At 38.3% G+C, this 12,612-nt stretch overlaps 1 protein-coding gene across 2 annotated transcripts in view; it reads left to right on the top strand.

Annotated features, from left to right (window-relative positions):
* The window catches only part of CCSER1 (coiled-coil serine rich protein 1), a 616,342-nt gene that overhangs the window by 216,845 nt on the left and 386,885 nt on the right, over positions 1 to 12,612 (top strand). The gene's annotated exons all lie outside the window — the stretch shown is intronic.

Here is a 12,612-nt window from a genome sequence, read left to right as displayed (position 1 = left end):
CTGTACTGCCACACAGGTTAGAAAGGATATCATTGCACTGCCTGTTGCCTGTCACCTTTGTGAAATACTGCCCTGCCAGTAGCCATTGATTTTTGTGAATCATTCAGGGTTTATGGAGAGTAGTGTTTTGGGAAAAGCCAAGACACCAATCACAAGATGTTATGGAGTTGTTTTGTTCACAAGTAGTAATCATTTTTACCAGTAAAACATTTTTATTGTGTGGTCCTATACCCCTGTCAGCTGTTGAAAAGTGTGACTGTGGAACATGGGTCTGAACGTAGCCCAAGTGCTCGGTGTCAGCCAGTCTGCACCTGCCTTCAGCTGGCACCTGCCACCACATGGATTGTTGGGATTCTCCTTTGAAAGGTCTTACACTGTACAGTGTGCATTTAAAAAGGCTCCCATTTGAAAATCTGGGAGCAAGTGAAGGAAGAATATAAAAGGATAATGCTGACATTTCGGTGTGTAATGCACATTTGAATTCTGGTGATACTGCTGTTGTCTGCATCCCAGCAATGTGAGCTTTAAGGACAGAGTACTAAAGCATCATTAGTCCAGGAAAAAAATAAACCATAATCATCACAGCAGTGTGATGCTACTTTTAAAGGAGAAAAAATGAAATATAGTTAGGGAGTTTATGATTCTTGCCATATATTTTTCCTTTCCGTTTTATTTCTTTTTTAATGTGGTATTTCCATAAAGTGAGTGATAATAAAGCAGAATTCTAGGTATTTGAGGCCACTCTGCAGCATCTCTTTGCTCTGTAACTGCTGTTGGCAGTATAAAGTTAATTGTTTGAGCCCTGAAAGGAGACAGTTCTTCAATGGAAAAATCCTTGTAGCAAAAGTGGATCACACTCACCCCTACTACTCACCTTGCATAGAGCTGTCAAAGGAATTAGCTCAATTTGTGGTTCTCTTAGACAGTATTAATTAGCTGATTATTATTTTTAAGTGAATACTGTTATACAGAGAAGCTCAGTTAGTGATTTTTCTAAAACCATTTAGAATTGAAGTTCTTCAAGAAGAACCAGACTTTTTGAGTCCTAATATTGTATTTAGGGTTGTACTCTATATATAAGAGGAAATGCTACTGGAGGTTTAATTTCGCTGTTACTATTTCCAGGAGACAAAGAACATAGAAACAGAAGAGTAGACAGGGAATAAAGATAATATTAGCTTCATCGTTTGTATGTGTCCAGGAAAACACAGAAATCAATGATGGAAGTTAAAACCAGGATATTACTTGTTATTTTTGACAGTTAATATTGTAGAAGTATTTTTAATACCCCGTGTTATTAGTAGGTGGCTGGGGAAGACACACAGTTTCATCTTTGAGAAAAAAAAACTTAGTGTCTAAAGGTACCAAAAGCCTCAATAAGATAAGAGAGAGACATACTTGGCAATTAAATCAAAAGTGAAATGGAATACATTTGCAATGGAATGAATTAGTTGTTGCTAAGGGTTTTCAGAATGCTGGAAACAACTCTTTTACAAGCACAGTATTTTCTGAATGTCTTTGAAAATCTCTTTTGGAACTTGACAACTCATTTGGTAGATGTCAGCTTCAAGGTTCAAAAAGCTTGGCAAATAAAATTCAGCTTGGAATGGAAAATCTAGAGCAGCTTTCCTGGCAGATGCTCCCAGCAGCATCACAGAAAACTTGCACAGTATAGGTGATGGGCTTTTAACACAGTTGTCTTAGTGCTAGATTAATTTGTAGACACTGTTCCATAGTTACTTGGCATTAGGGCAAGATAATAAAGGAGGCATCAAGTTCACATGAAGAGGTGTGTAAATCTTGACAAAAGCAGCTAAGTTAGAGCAGGCACAGCACGAACCCACTCGTGCAGTAGCAATCTGGGCTGTTTTCTTGAGAAGAATATAGAGGTCTATTGATTTTTAGTAGATAACCTCTTTTATTTCCTTTTTGTGAAGTGAAAGCTGTTGGAAATGAAATGTGTGTATATCATGAAATCAGTGATAATTTTCAGACAGAGATAAAAATGTTCAATTTGTCTGGTTATTTTCATGGAAAGTTCTGCCCATTAGTGGGAGCAGAAGGCAAAGATTACGTGCTTTGTTCTTAATGCAGATCTCTCTGAGGTAGTTAATTATTCTATATATATCATCTTCTTAAATGTTACAGAGAATGAAAATACCTGATGGTTGTTTAAATGGAAATGTGTATGGCTTTTCTTAACTTTTCCCACTGATCTCCAATGTTGTTTATATGCTGACAGACCATTTGTCTCAGTGCTGCTCTCTATAATATAATATAATATTATGAAAGAGAAGCCCTATTTTTTGCATAGGACATAAGTTATTGAATTTAAAGTTTGACTTTTTGACTCTTTCTATGCTCCTGGAAGGAAGATAAAAGATCTCTGCTGCTCCTCTCACTTCTAAATCATGATTTACAATTCTTTTGGTCTGTCTGAGGACAATTTTTGTTGTCTTTGTACTGTAAGAGGCCACACGGAGAACTCCTTATCAGAGAGTAGGACCCAGCTGTGCTGGCGTGACACAAGCATACAACATAAAGATGGGTCACATCTCCTAAAGATTTTGCAGGGTGTATGTCTGTGTTCTGTGCCTGGGATAGCTGCAGGCTGCTCATTTTGGTGGCTGTTACCTGTGTAGCCACCACACCTGGATTCTTATGGTTAGAGGAGGGACAACCCTGTCTGGGGGCATCAGGCACAGCATCACCAGCTGGGCAGGGGAGGCAGTTGTCCTGCTCTGCTCTGGGATGGCCTCACCTCCAGTGCTGGGGGCAGTTTTGGGGACCACAATGTAAGATATTAAGCTATTAGAGAGCATCCAAAGGAGAGATAGGAAGGTGGTGCACGTTCTTGAAGGGGAATCCTTACAAGAAGAGGCTGAGACGACTTGGTCTGTTCAGCCTGGAGATGAGGAGACTGAGGAGAGATCTCACTGCTGTTACAGCTTCCTCTTGAGGGGAAGAGGAGGGGCAGGCACTGATCTCTGCTCTGTGGTGACAGTGACAGGACCCAAGGGAAAGGCCTCAAGTTGTGTTGTGGGGGGGGTTTAGGCTGGATATCAGGTAAAGGTTCTTTACCCAGAAGGTGGCTGGACACAGGATCAGGCTCCCCAGGGAGGTGGTCATGGCACCAAGCCTGACAGAGCTCAAGAGGGTTTTGGACAACACACATGGTTTGACTCTGTGTGTGCACAGCCAGGATTTGGACTTCAGTGATCCTTACTGGTTCCTTCCAGCTCTGGATGTTCTGTGATTCTATGATTCTGCACAGCTATTTCATTATGCATTTATGTAATTTCCCATTGAAAGGGTTATGTTAGTTGAACAGGTATATGTGGTGTATTCATGCCATGCTGTTTGTAAGACAAGTGATTTTTTAAACATAGTGCCGAAGGCCTGAAACTCTACTAAATCGGCCCACTTGACAATGGAGGCAGCATGCAGTGCAGTCTTTTCAGGCTTTTAACTGAGAAGCCTGTAGGTATTTGTGCAACATTAGATAAATAATTTGGTAAAAATATTGCGAAGTCTATTACTGATAATATTTTTCAAGTTTTAAAGGATGTTTAACATCTCGTACGTTTGGGTGCGTAATTCCGCGGAATTCAGACAAGAACTATGACTTTCCTACAGAATTAAAAAAACACCCATAGAACTAAATAATGTTATTTGCAATATCAGAGTAAGAGAAAAATGCATAGAAAGAAACCCACTTGAAAATGACTAGGGAAATGTAGATAACTGATGAATAGCTTTAAAAATGTAAATAAGAACTTCCAGACACTTCCACTATTCACAGAATCGTTATGTAATTTGTGGTTCCCAAGTTTATGCCTCTAGGTATGCTCAAAGTCAGTTAATTTTGACATCTGGCTCCTTTTTTCAGCTCCTTTGGGACTCACAGAATAGGCATTGCCCTGACTTCTTCACCTGTGGAACCAGATGTTAGAAGGATGCTAACAGTGTTCTTTCAAAAAGCCACTGAAAACACATGAAGGAGCACTTTCAGATTTTATCAGCTCTCTCACATAAAACCTCTTCCAGCTTGACAGAAATATTTCTACCAATTTCTCAGTGATTTGATTCTCATTGTATTTCTCCCCTTGAACACTGTTTTAATTCTAGAAAAGAAGGACCTAACTGGTGTGACAGGAAATTTTGGAACAGATTTGGAACAGAATCTCAGACTTCAGCTTTATCCAGTAGCAGAATCTATCCATTTTCCATATCTATTTAGTAGGTGAGTGTCTTGAAAACTGGAATATATTTGGAGAGCCTCCGTTTCAGTCTTTCTGAAGGGCTTCGACATGAAGCCCTAGAACCAAGTAGAGCTCCTGAATTAAGTTAGTATTCTGAGGGTATTTCCATCAGTTTTGCTGGAGCTCTTCTGTTTAAATTGGTCAGAAAATCAGCGAAGCATTCAACACTTTCTGAAAAAACTCCCTGTAGTTTTGTGGTTGAATCATAAGGAGGAGTAGAAACATGCAGGTCAAAAGTCCCTGAGGTAGATGAGGGATTTGAGTCCAGGACATCTGAATGTTCTCCCAGATTCTTATTATCAAGATGTGGAATAGAGAGTCTTAGCAGCTCATAGATTTCTTTTTCTGCTAACGTGTAAAAGTGGTTACCCTAATGTTTCTCTAATGCTTTTAAGGACTTTCTACCTTAGCATGCTTTTCACTAAAAAAGCCATTGAAATGAGTGTTTTCCCAGTAGAAGGAGGTGATTTTTATTGTTGCTGTGATATGTGCAACTTAGGATCACCATCTGCACTCCAATTCTACCTCACATAAATTACTGGTTGTTTAATTTAGCTTTTCTCTTGTGTCATTTGTTTTCACATACGGAGGTAGCAGCTTTACCAGTAGATAATAGGAAGTTATTAACTTGTTTCACCTTACATTCCCACAACCACATGCTGCTATTTCTTATAATAACCTTGACTTCAGTAATGTGGCCCTTTGTGGGATCGTGTGAGTGTGCTGTGTAATTATATTGTGACTACCGAATGAATGTAGGCTGTCATTCCATTACCCTACTAATCTAATATGGTGATAGAGGTGCTGTTTGTATGATACTTTCCCACTTGTCTCATCTGATAAAATTGTTTGAAATTAACTGTTTCCTTTTTCTGCAACACTGGTGAATTCTGCAGCATGGTTCAGCCAGTAAAGGAGTAAGGAAACATCTGTGAAACTGCCAAAACTGAATTGGTAAATTGATGGAAATAATACTGATTTGCACGTTTTGAAGGAGCATTGCCAGCAGCAGACTCAACAAAATTTCAACTGTTTCTGGGATTTTTTTCAGTGGTTTTAATGAGGAAGCCTAAAGTATTTTTTTTCTGAAATTCTTTAACCTGAAACAATTGTAAATAATAGTTGTCAACACTGCAAAAGAAAATGAATATGTTTATTTTCTTTTCACTTATGTATTACTTGCTGTATTCTCATCATTGCAGTTTTTCTTTGAAAGCTCCTAGGTAAAATAAATAGAGCATAAATAATTTAAAAATATAAGGGGGAGAGAGGCTGAGGCTCTAAAACTAGGGAGTATATTCACTGTGCGCATTTAAATTCTTTTTGTTACCGTTTAGTGCTGAGTTTGGCTCCTTTCGAGAATATTCCTGTAATTGGCAGATTATGGGACTCTCCGCAAGGAGATGGCAGCAAATGCAGTTTGCCATCTGTGGGCAAATTTTTTTTGTGGCAGCATACCTGTATCAAGAATGGTTGTTAATTGTCATGCTGTGTTTTGGAGTTAATGTCCAAATTTTCTAGTAGTGCAGACCAGCCTCTTCAAATGAAAATTAATGGAGTTTAGCTAATTAAGCCATGTGAGGTCTGCCCTGTTTTTCAAGATGTCCCCTATTGTTTATGAAATGACATATTGGTAATTGTTAAGAAGGACATGTTAGTGGTTGTAAAAAATAAATGAGTTTCTGGAAGGTAAGAAGTTGAAAATGTAAGCTCTAGTACCATTAAAAAGATGGAGACCTCCAAGTAGATATTAACTTTGTAATAATTGCAGTGGATCACAGGTAATGCATGCCCCCACTCTGGTTTCCAGTATTTGACTGTTGTGGTTACAAATTCTGTGGTATGCCTTTGAAAAGATCATCATGTGGCTTTCCTCCTGCTGCGAAGAGGCACATATCATACCATGAAAGAACTCCTTTATCTGCCCTCTCCTGTATTTTTTTTTTCAATAAAATGAAGAGTGTTTCTGTTGAAGGGGATAATTGGTGGATCGTTGTAATATATTAATTGGTTTATGAACCATAAGTTCTTTAGAGGATGCCACAAATATTTATAATGTCCTTGAGTTCTACACCAGATCTGTAAATTAGCTGAAAGATGTGTAAAAATTCATACAGTCAGACAGCTCCCTCTTGGCTAAGCACATAAAGTGGCTGAGGAGCATAAATTATTCCTGCTGAGGTCAATCATAATTTATGCTGTTTTGCTTCTGCATCTGCTCTTCTGAGAAAGAAGAATATAAAGAACATCTGTATTTGAAGAAAGATTTCCCTCTTTCCATCAATGCATCAAATTTAGTTCACTTTGGGAAATGTTTTGGTACAAATGATAATCTGAAGAGCTGCAATTTGAATTGGCAGGTCACAAGGGAAGACTGCTTCAGATTGTATTTATAAAAAAGCTGAAAACATTACCACAGCCTGGACACCTGAACCTCAGAGATCTGTAGAGATGTTGTCATTGAGGATGAATTCAGTCACATGCATATGAAAGCAGAACAATCCTTTAAAAAATTGTGTCTGACAAAGTCCAATTTCTTTTCTGTATCATGTAGGTGAAACCTGGATTTCATGACATCAGTTGTATTTTGGTGGAAAGAATTGGTTCTGTCTTTGTGGTGACAGTGGCCACATTTCAAACTTGGCTGTCTCTTTTGTTTTCATATTTTATGTGTTCTTAGCTCATTAAAGGAACTTTTCAAAATATACCTGAAGTAATTTCAGTACATATGTTGATGATACCATCCATGGATTAAAGGCTTGGATGGGGGTAATAATTTCAGTAGCTTGTTGCCTGTAATTCTTGGGCTAACTGTCCTTACTTTATTTAGGTGTGTAATGCTTTGGTTTTAAGATGTCTAAAATGAATAAAACTAGCAGATTAAGGTGTAGTGATGCAGGTAGAAGTTAAGAAAACAAAATAAGAGTCAGACTATTCCTACTAAATAATATTTCCTGTCTTTGTCTTCTGCACCTTTATGACAATGTTATCTGAAATTCCACACATTGCATGCTACATTATAATAATAGCTCAAATTGTAAAATAATTTAAGAATTTTTCTTAATTTCTTAATCTCTCTGATATATATCACTAGATAAAGGATGACTCCACAGCCATTATGAGGAAAAGCATCCAATTTTTCTTTACGTCACTTCCAAACAAAAGATATGTCTCTGAACAAAGCAGTCAATTTAGGCAATTATGAACAGGTTATTTACAAGACCTAGTGGCTGTCTTATCTCCAGTCTTTTTTTCTTTCTTTTGGGAAAAAAAGGACACAATGAAAAAATAATGTATTAGCTTACATTTTTGAAGTTCACCCTTTTTGAGACATAGCAGTACTGGTGGTTTATATTAGAAATTAGTCTTGCAAGTTTGAATTCAAAATGAGATATTTTTGTGTTATATTGCCATTATAATACCTAGCTCTAAAAGCTTACTTAATTTCATTCTAAGAAGGAAAAAACTAGACTTTAGCTTTTTTCCCCCCTCACTTATGTTCAGCTCATTTTTTACAGTCTAGTTAGCTATCATAGGCAGCATATACCATATTGTATTTCCAAAACTATATTTGATCATGCTTCTTCTATATTAGCAGAATTGTTGGGAAGCAAAATGAATAGTAACAACTTTTGTGGTATTAATTTTGCTGGGCGGATGTGCTGTCTCAGGAAAGGAAAATTAGCAGTAGAGAACACATACTGTTGGAAAGGCATCAGGATGCCAGTAATTTAATCTGGAGAGAATGGGTCAGTCTATATTTCTAATTTAATATTTGTAATTTATTTCATATTATTGCCTATTCGAGCCTCCCCTCCAGACAGGCTGAGTGAGCTGGGAGGAAGAAAAGGCTCCACGGAGACCTCAGAGCAGCCTTTCAGTACCTAACAGGGGCTTACAGGACAGCCAGAGAGGGATTTCACAAGGTTGTGTAGGGATTCGAGGGTGAATCCCTTCAACTGGCACAGGGTAGGTTGAGGTTAGATATCAGGAAGAAATTCTTTCCTGTGAGGGTGCTGAGGCACTGAAGCAGGTTGCCCAGAGAAGCTGTGAACGCTCCGTCCCTGGAAGTGCTCAAGGCCAGGTTGGATGGGGCTCTCAGCAGCCTGGTCTAGTGGAAGGTGTCCCTGCCTATGGCTGAGGTTTGGAACTAAATGATCATTAAGGTTCCCTTCCAACCTGAACCATTCTCTGATACTCTGTGACAATCCTTAGAATGAGACACTGTGCCTGGTGCTTAATGCCCTTCCATGAAAAGTCAGGCAGCCTGATAGCAGCGCTGTGAAGTGCTAAACAGCTCCAAGAAATTCTCAACTCCTTAAGCTGCGGAAACAAGCAATGGCATAATTACCATTTCTGATGCCAGTACCATCTCTAATGAAGGATGTTTTTGTGCTGAGATGTAAAAAATTTGCATTTAAAATTCTCCTCTGTTTTATTTTTAAAAGGCAGTTTATGTCTGAAGAAGTGTCATTTGCTGCAGAACACTGAAACAAAAACATGCAAATGACACCAGAGTTTACCATTTTCATCATAAATGTTGTTATTTCTTGTAGAATGAAGATTTTGCTCCTATTTACACTCTTTGTTGTGTATATTTGCCATGTTCAGCTTGCTTGATCCTGGTTTTCTTCCAAATTTCATTTTCTTTTGCCATAAATAATAAACAATTATAATGAAGCACAGTGCCTTTTCTATCCTGTACTCCAATTGATTACAGCATATGATAGCATCCTTAACAATATATTTCAAGAATGGCTTCAAATCATGTTTACTGTATTTCACTGCTTTAAGAGATGTTTTTTAAGGAACAAAAATTGTGCTACTAGCTTTCGGCTTTTTTTTTTTGGGGGGGGGGAAGAAAAAAAGTAGAAATATCCATTTGAATATTGCTGCCTGTAACAAGTTTTGCATTTTTCTTGCTACTTAGAGAAGTTAATTCTCAAATGTAAATTGTAGTTTCTTTTTTTTATTACACTGCTTTAATTATAATTATAACTTTTGATTCTGTTCTTGAGGGTTCCAGCTCTTAGTATTCAGTCTCTATCTGCATCATATTTTGGTGCATTTTGTATTTTAAAGCTCAGCCAAAGTGGAATTCTAAGGACAGATGTATCTAATTATCTTTTATTGACAAGATGACTTACACACCAAATACCAAAACCAAGCAGATTTTACTTTGCAATTGCCTTTTTCTGTTGAAACACTCTGGTACTTGCAGAAATTTAACAAAAGGCAACAGAAAAATTTGAGGGGTTTTGGAAGATTTGTAACTGTGGCATGTGACAACTTCTGTTATTTTTAAACATTTTCAGTCACGTAGATGTACATTTTCACAATAAGGAAAAAACCCCTCAGTCTGTCTTTTTAACGATTCATAGTAGATATTTTAATTTTTTTTTTTTTTTTTTTAACTGGGGAATGCCAAAATCCATATGGTGCTTTCCAGGCTGTTAATACTTGAAACTTGGAATGTGAAATGTGTTCTCTTTTAATTCACCCCAGGACAGATGGAGCAGAGTGATTCCAGCTTTGCCAAGCCATCATTTTTTATCATTTCTTTGAACGGTTGTTTCTTAGGTACTTTCCTAAAGCAATAATTTTACTAATAGCAACTGAAAATTACTGTATAATTTTAGCATTAAATTTTCTGACCTTTTTAGTTGATCACACAGGAATTGTAGTACGGTGCCTTCTGCTCAGTAGATTATCGCGTTACTGCCTGTGGTATCGGTCTCTTCCAATACCGTTCCTCTTAGGATCGTTGCTATCCAAGTCTCATTTACCCCACGGCTTGTCAGCTCTTCCAGAGGCTCAGTTATTGTTGGAAGGGGTAGGGGGCTGGCATGTTCCCTAGTAGCTCTGGAGGCTTTCCTGAAGTGCTGGGTTTGAAAGCTGTGCTGTACCTTCAGATCAGGTGAAACGTCTTTGATCCATAACGCTGGGCTGGGAGCAGAAAGGGCTTTACCAGAGGTCTGGCTGAAATCTCTCTTGGCAGATGAAGGGGCACAGTATAAATTGATTTGTGGTGAGTACTTACCTGCCAGGAGTGGACCTTGGGGGCTCTAGGACACTCCATGGAGCTGATGGTGTCCTCACCTTTCTCACTGTACAACAAAAGAAGAGAGTGTTGGCTCTAGATATCAAGGGCTGAGTTTGAAAGCACTTGAGCAATATGAGCTCTTCTCTTCCCTTCTTTGTGCAGCCGACATTTGAGACAGTTGTTGTTATGCTGTTCCATTTAACTAAACCATCTTTTGACCCTCATCATGCCCTAGTAATGGCACACAAATGAAGTGTGAAGGCACAGAAGTGAGCACAGAGATGGGGAAATAAATATCCTCCATAACCCTTCGAGTGCTCCTCTCTTTATCTGCTGTACGTTTTATGGCTGGACCCAGAGGTGGGCGAGAAAGGAAGTATATCAAAGTTTTTAAGCCAAAGGAAGTTAGCAATTGTTCAAAAGCCATCAAAAAACTGATTTTCATGGTTCTCAATAGAGGAGGATGGACATTAAACGCAAATTGACACTTTATACACAGAGATGTTAATATGGCTGTAGCCTTTTACTGTGCCAATAAAATGATACACGGCCCTAAATTTCTAACTGTGAAGCATTGGCTTTATATCATCATTTGAATGAAGATTTTTTTTAAAGCAAAAGTGAACCGTGCTTCTGCCATTTGGTTTAATTCATGTTGTTTGACTAAGACAATGAAACAAAATCACTCTAAATTAGATGGGGCACTAAGATGGCTTTTTCAAGGATTTTAGTTGTCACACAGATATGAGCCCCCAAAAATATCAGGCAGTGCAGTTCAAATTCTTTTGCTGATAAACAGCTGAATATCTGAAACCTACTTCTGTAATATTGATTCTCAAGTAACTTTGCAGTGCTATTTTCTCACAAATTGCTGATAAAACTCGCTTTATGCTTCTTGTTGTTTAATTTCTTTTCATTGTAGAAAGGTCCATTTAAGAAACTAGCATAGAGATCTGCCAAAAAAAGAAAAAATCAGTAGCTGCACTGTGAGGCACTTCACATCAAAACTGATGAGTATGAGACCCTTCCTGGGTTAATTGATTTTCCCTGTGAGATGCAGTGTAATGAATTTTCTGTAGCTGAATACTATTCTCAGTGGCAGTGGCTAGTAAACCTTTTCTATTTTCTATAAATAGGTTAGTAAGGAGACAATCAATGTTGGAACCTACTTTTTCTCCTGTTGGTAGACAACAAAAGAAAGCAACTTCTCCCGCTATCACTGGTATTTAAAATAAATAAAATGAATAAACAGCCTTTTCTAAAACTTGGTAAAATTACATACTTTACCTAGGTGTGCTGAATGAATGGCAATTCATACCACGTTTAATTTGCTCTCATAAACATTCTCCAGCTTCACAACCGTTTTAGCTGCGGTGAATGCTTTACAGAAAATAAATATATGGCCTACATCCTAGGCTTTGTACATCATAGACTTTGATCAGCCACTTTACATAGACAAAACTAATTGTCTGCCTGTCTGAAAGCCCTGTCTCTTGACTGGTGACAGATAGGGAACAGATTGTGCTGATAATCCCTAATGAGTGAGTTTCCTGGGCACACATTTTGAGCTGTGCCTCTTTACCAGTGCACAAAACATAATGTTAAAATAATGCAGCATGCCACATCAGTAATTATGCAACCTCATAGAGTAACTGTGGAACCCAGCACAGCAAGATGCTCACTGCACTGCAGACCAGTGGTCTGGTAACATTAAAGCTGTCATCAGAAAGAGGCATAGCATTGGGATCTTAAAGGAGCTGCAGGTTTTCTTTGCCACAGTTTCTTCTCTGTTCAAGAAATTTTGAGACAGGAGGTGTTCTCAGCAGACTTGCTTTGCCAAACACTGTATGATACAGCCTCGTTCCCTCAGCCTCTTATGGTGCTGTGACTAAATCCTGCTTGTACTTGTTGTCCCCAGACAATTTGAAGTTTATGGGACTGATTTATTGCCAGTGTGCAGAATGCATCCAGAAAATCTATGCCGTACTGTCATATTGCTTGTGGTGCTTCCTTCTGAGTGGTAGAGCTCTGCTGTGCTGAGTTGCACGGCTGTCATCTTGGAAAACAAAGGTCTTCAGAGAAGCCTTTGGTAAGGGGAGTTTGGTAGAAGGAAAGGTACAGGTTATCTCTGCAGGTAATTGGGAGGTAGGAGAAGGTGTTGGTCAGTTATTCCATTGACACATTTGGGCTTTATCAGGCATAGGAGAGGCTTTTGCCCCCTACACGATATACTAGGAAGAAAAGGCAGAGTAGTAAATGGCATACTAAGTCATCAAGTTATATTTAAATAATGTAGATTTCTGGTAA

Source organism: Melospiza georgiana, chromosome 5 (genome assembly GCF_028018845.1).
Source record: "Melospiza georgiana isolate bMelGeo1 chromosome 5, bMelGeo1.pri, whole genome shotgun sequence".
Taxonomy (NCBI): domain Eukaryota; kingdom Metazoa; phylum Chordata; class Aves; order Passeriformes; family Passerellidae; genus Melospiza; species Melospiza georgiana.
This window is presented reverse-complemented; position numbering and strand designations above follow the sequence as displayed.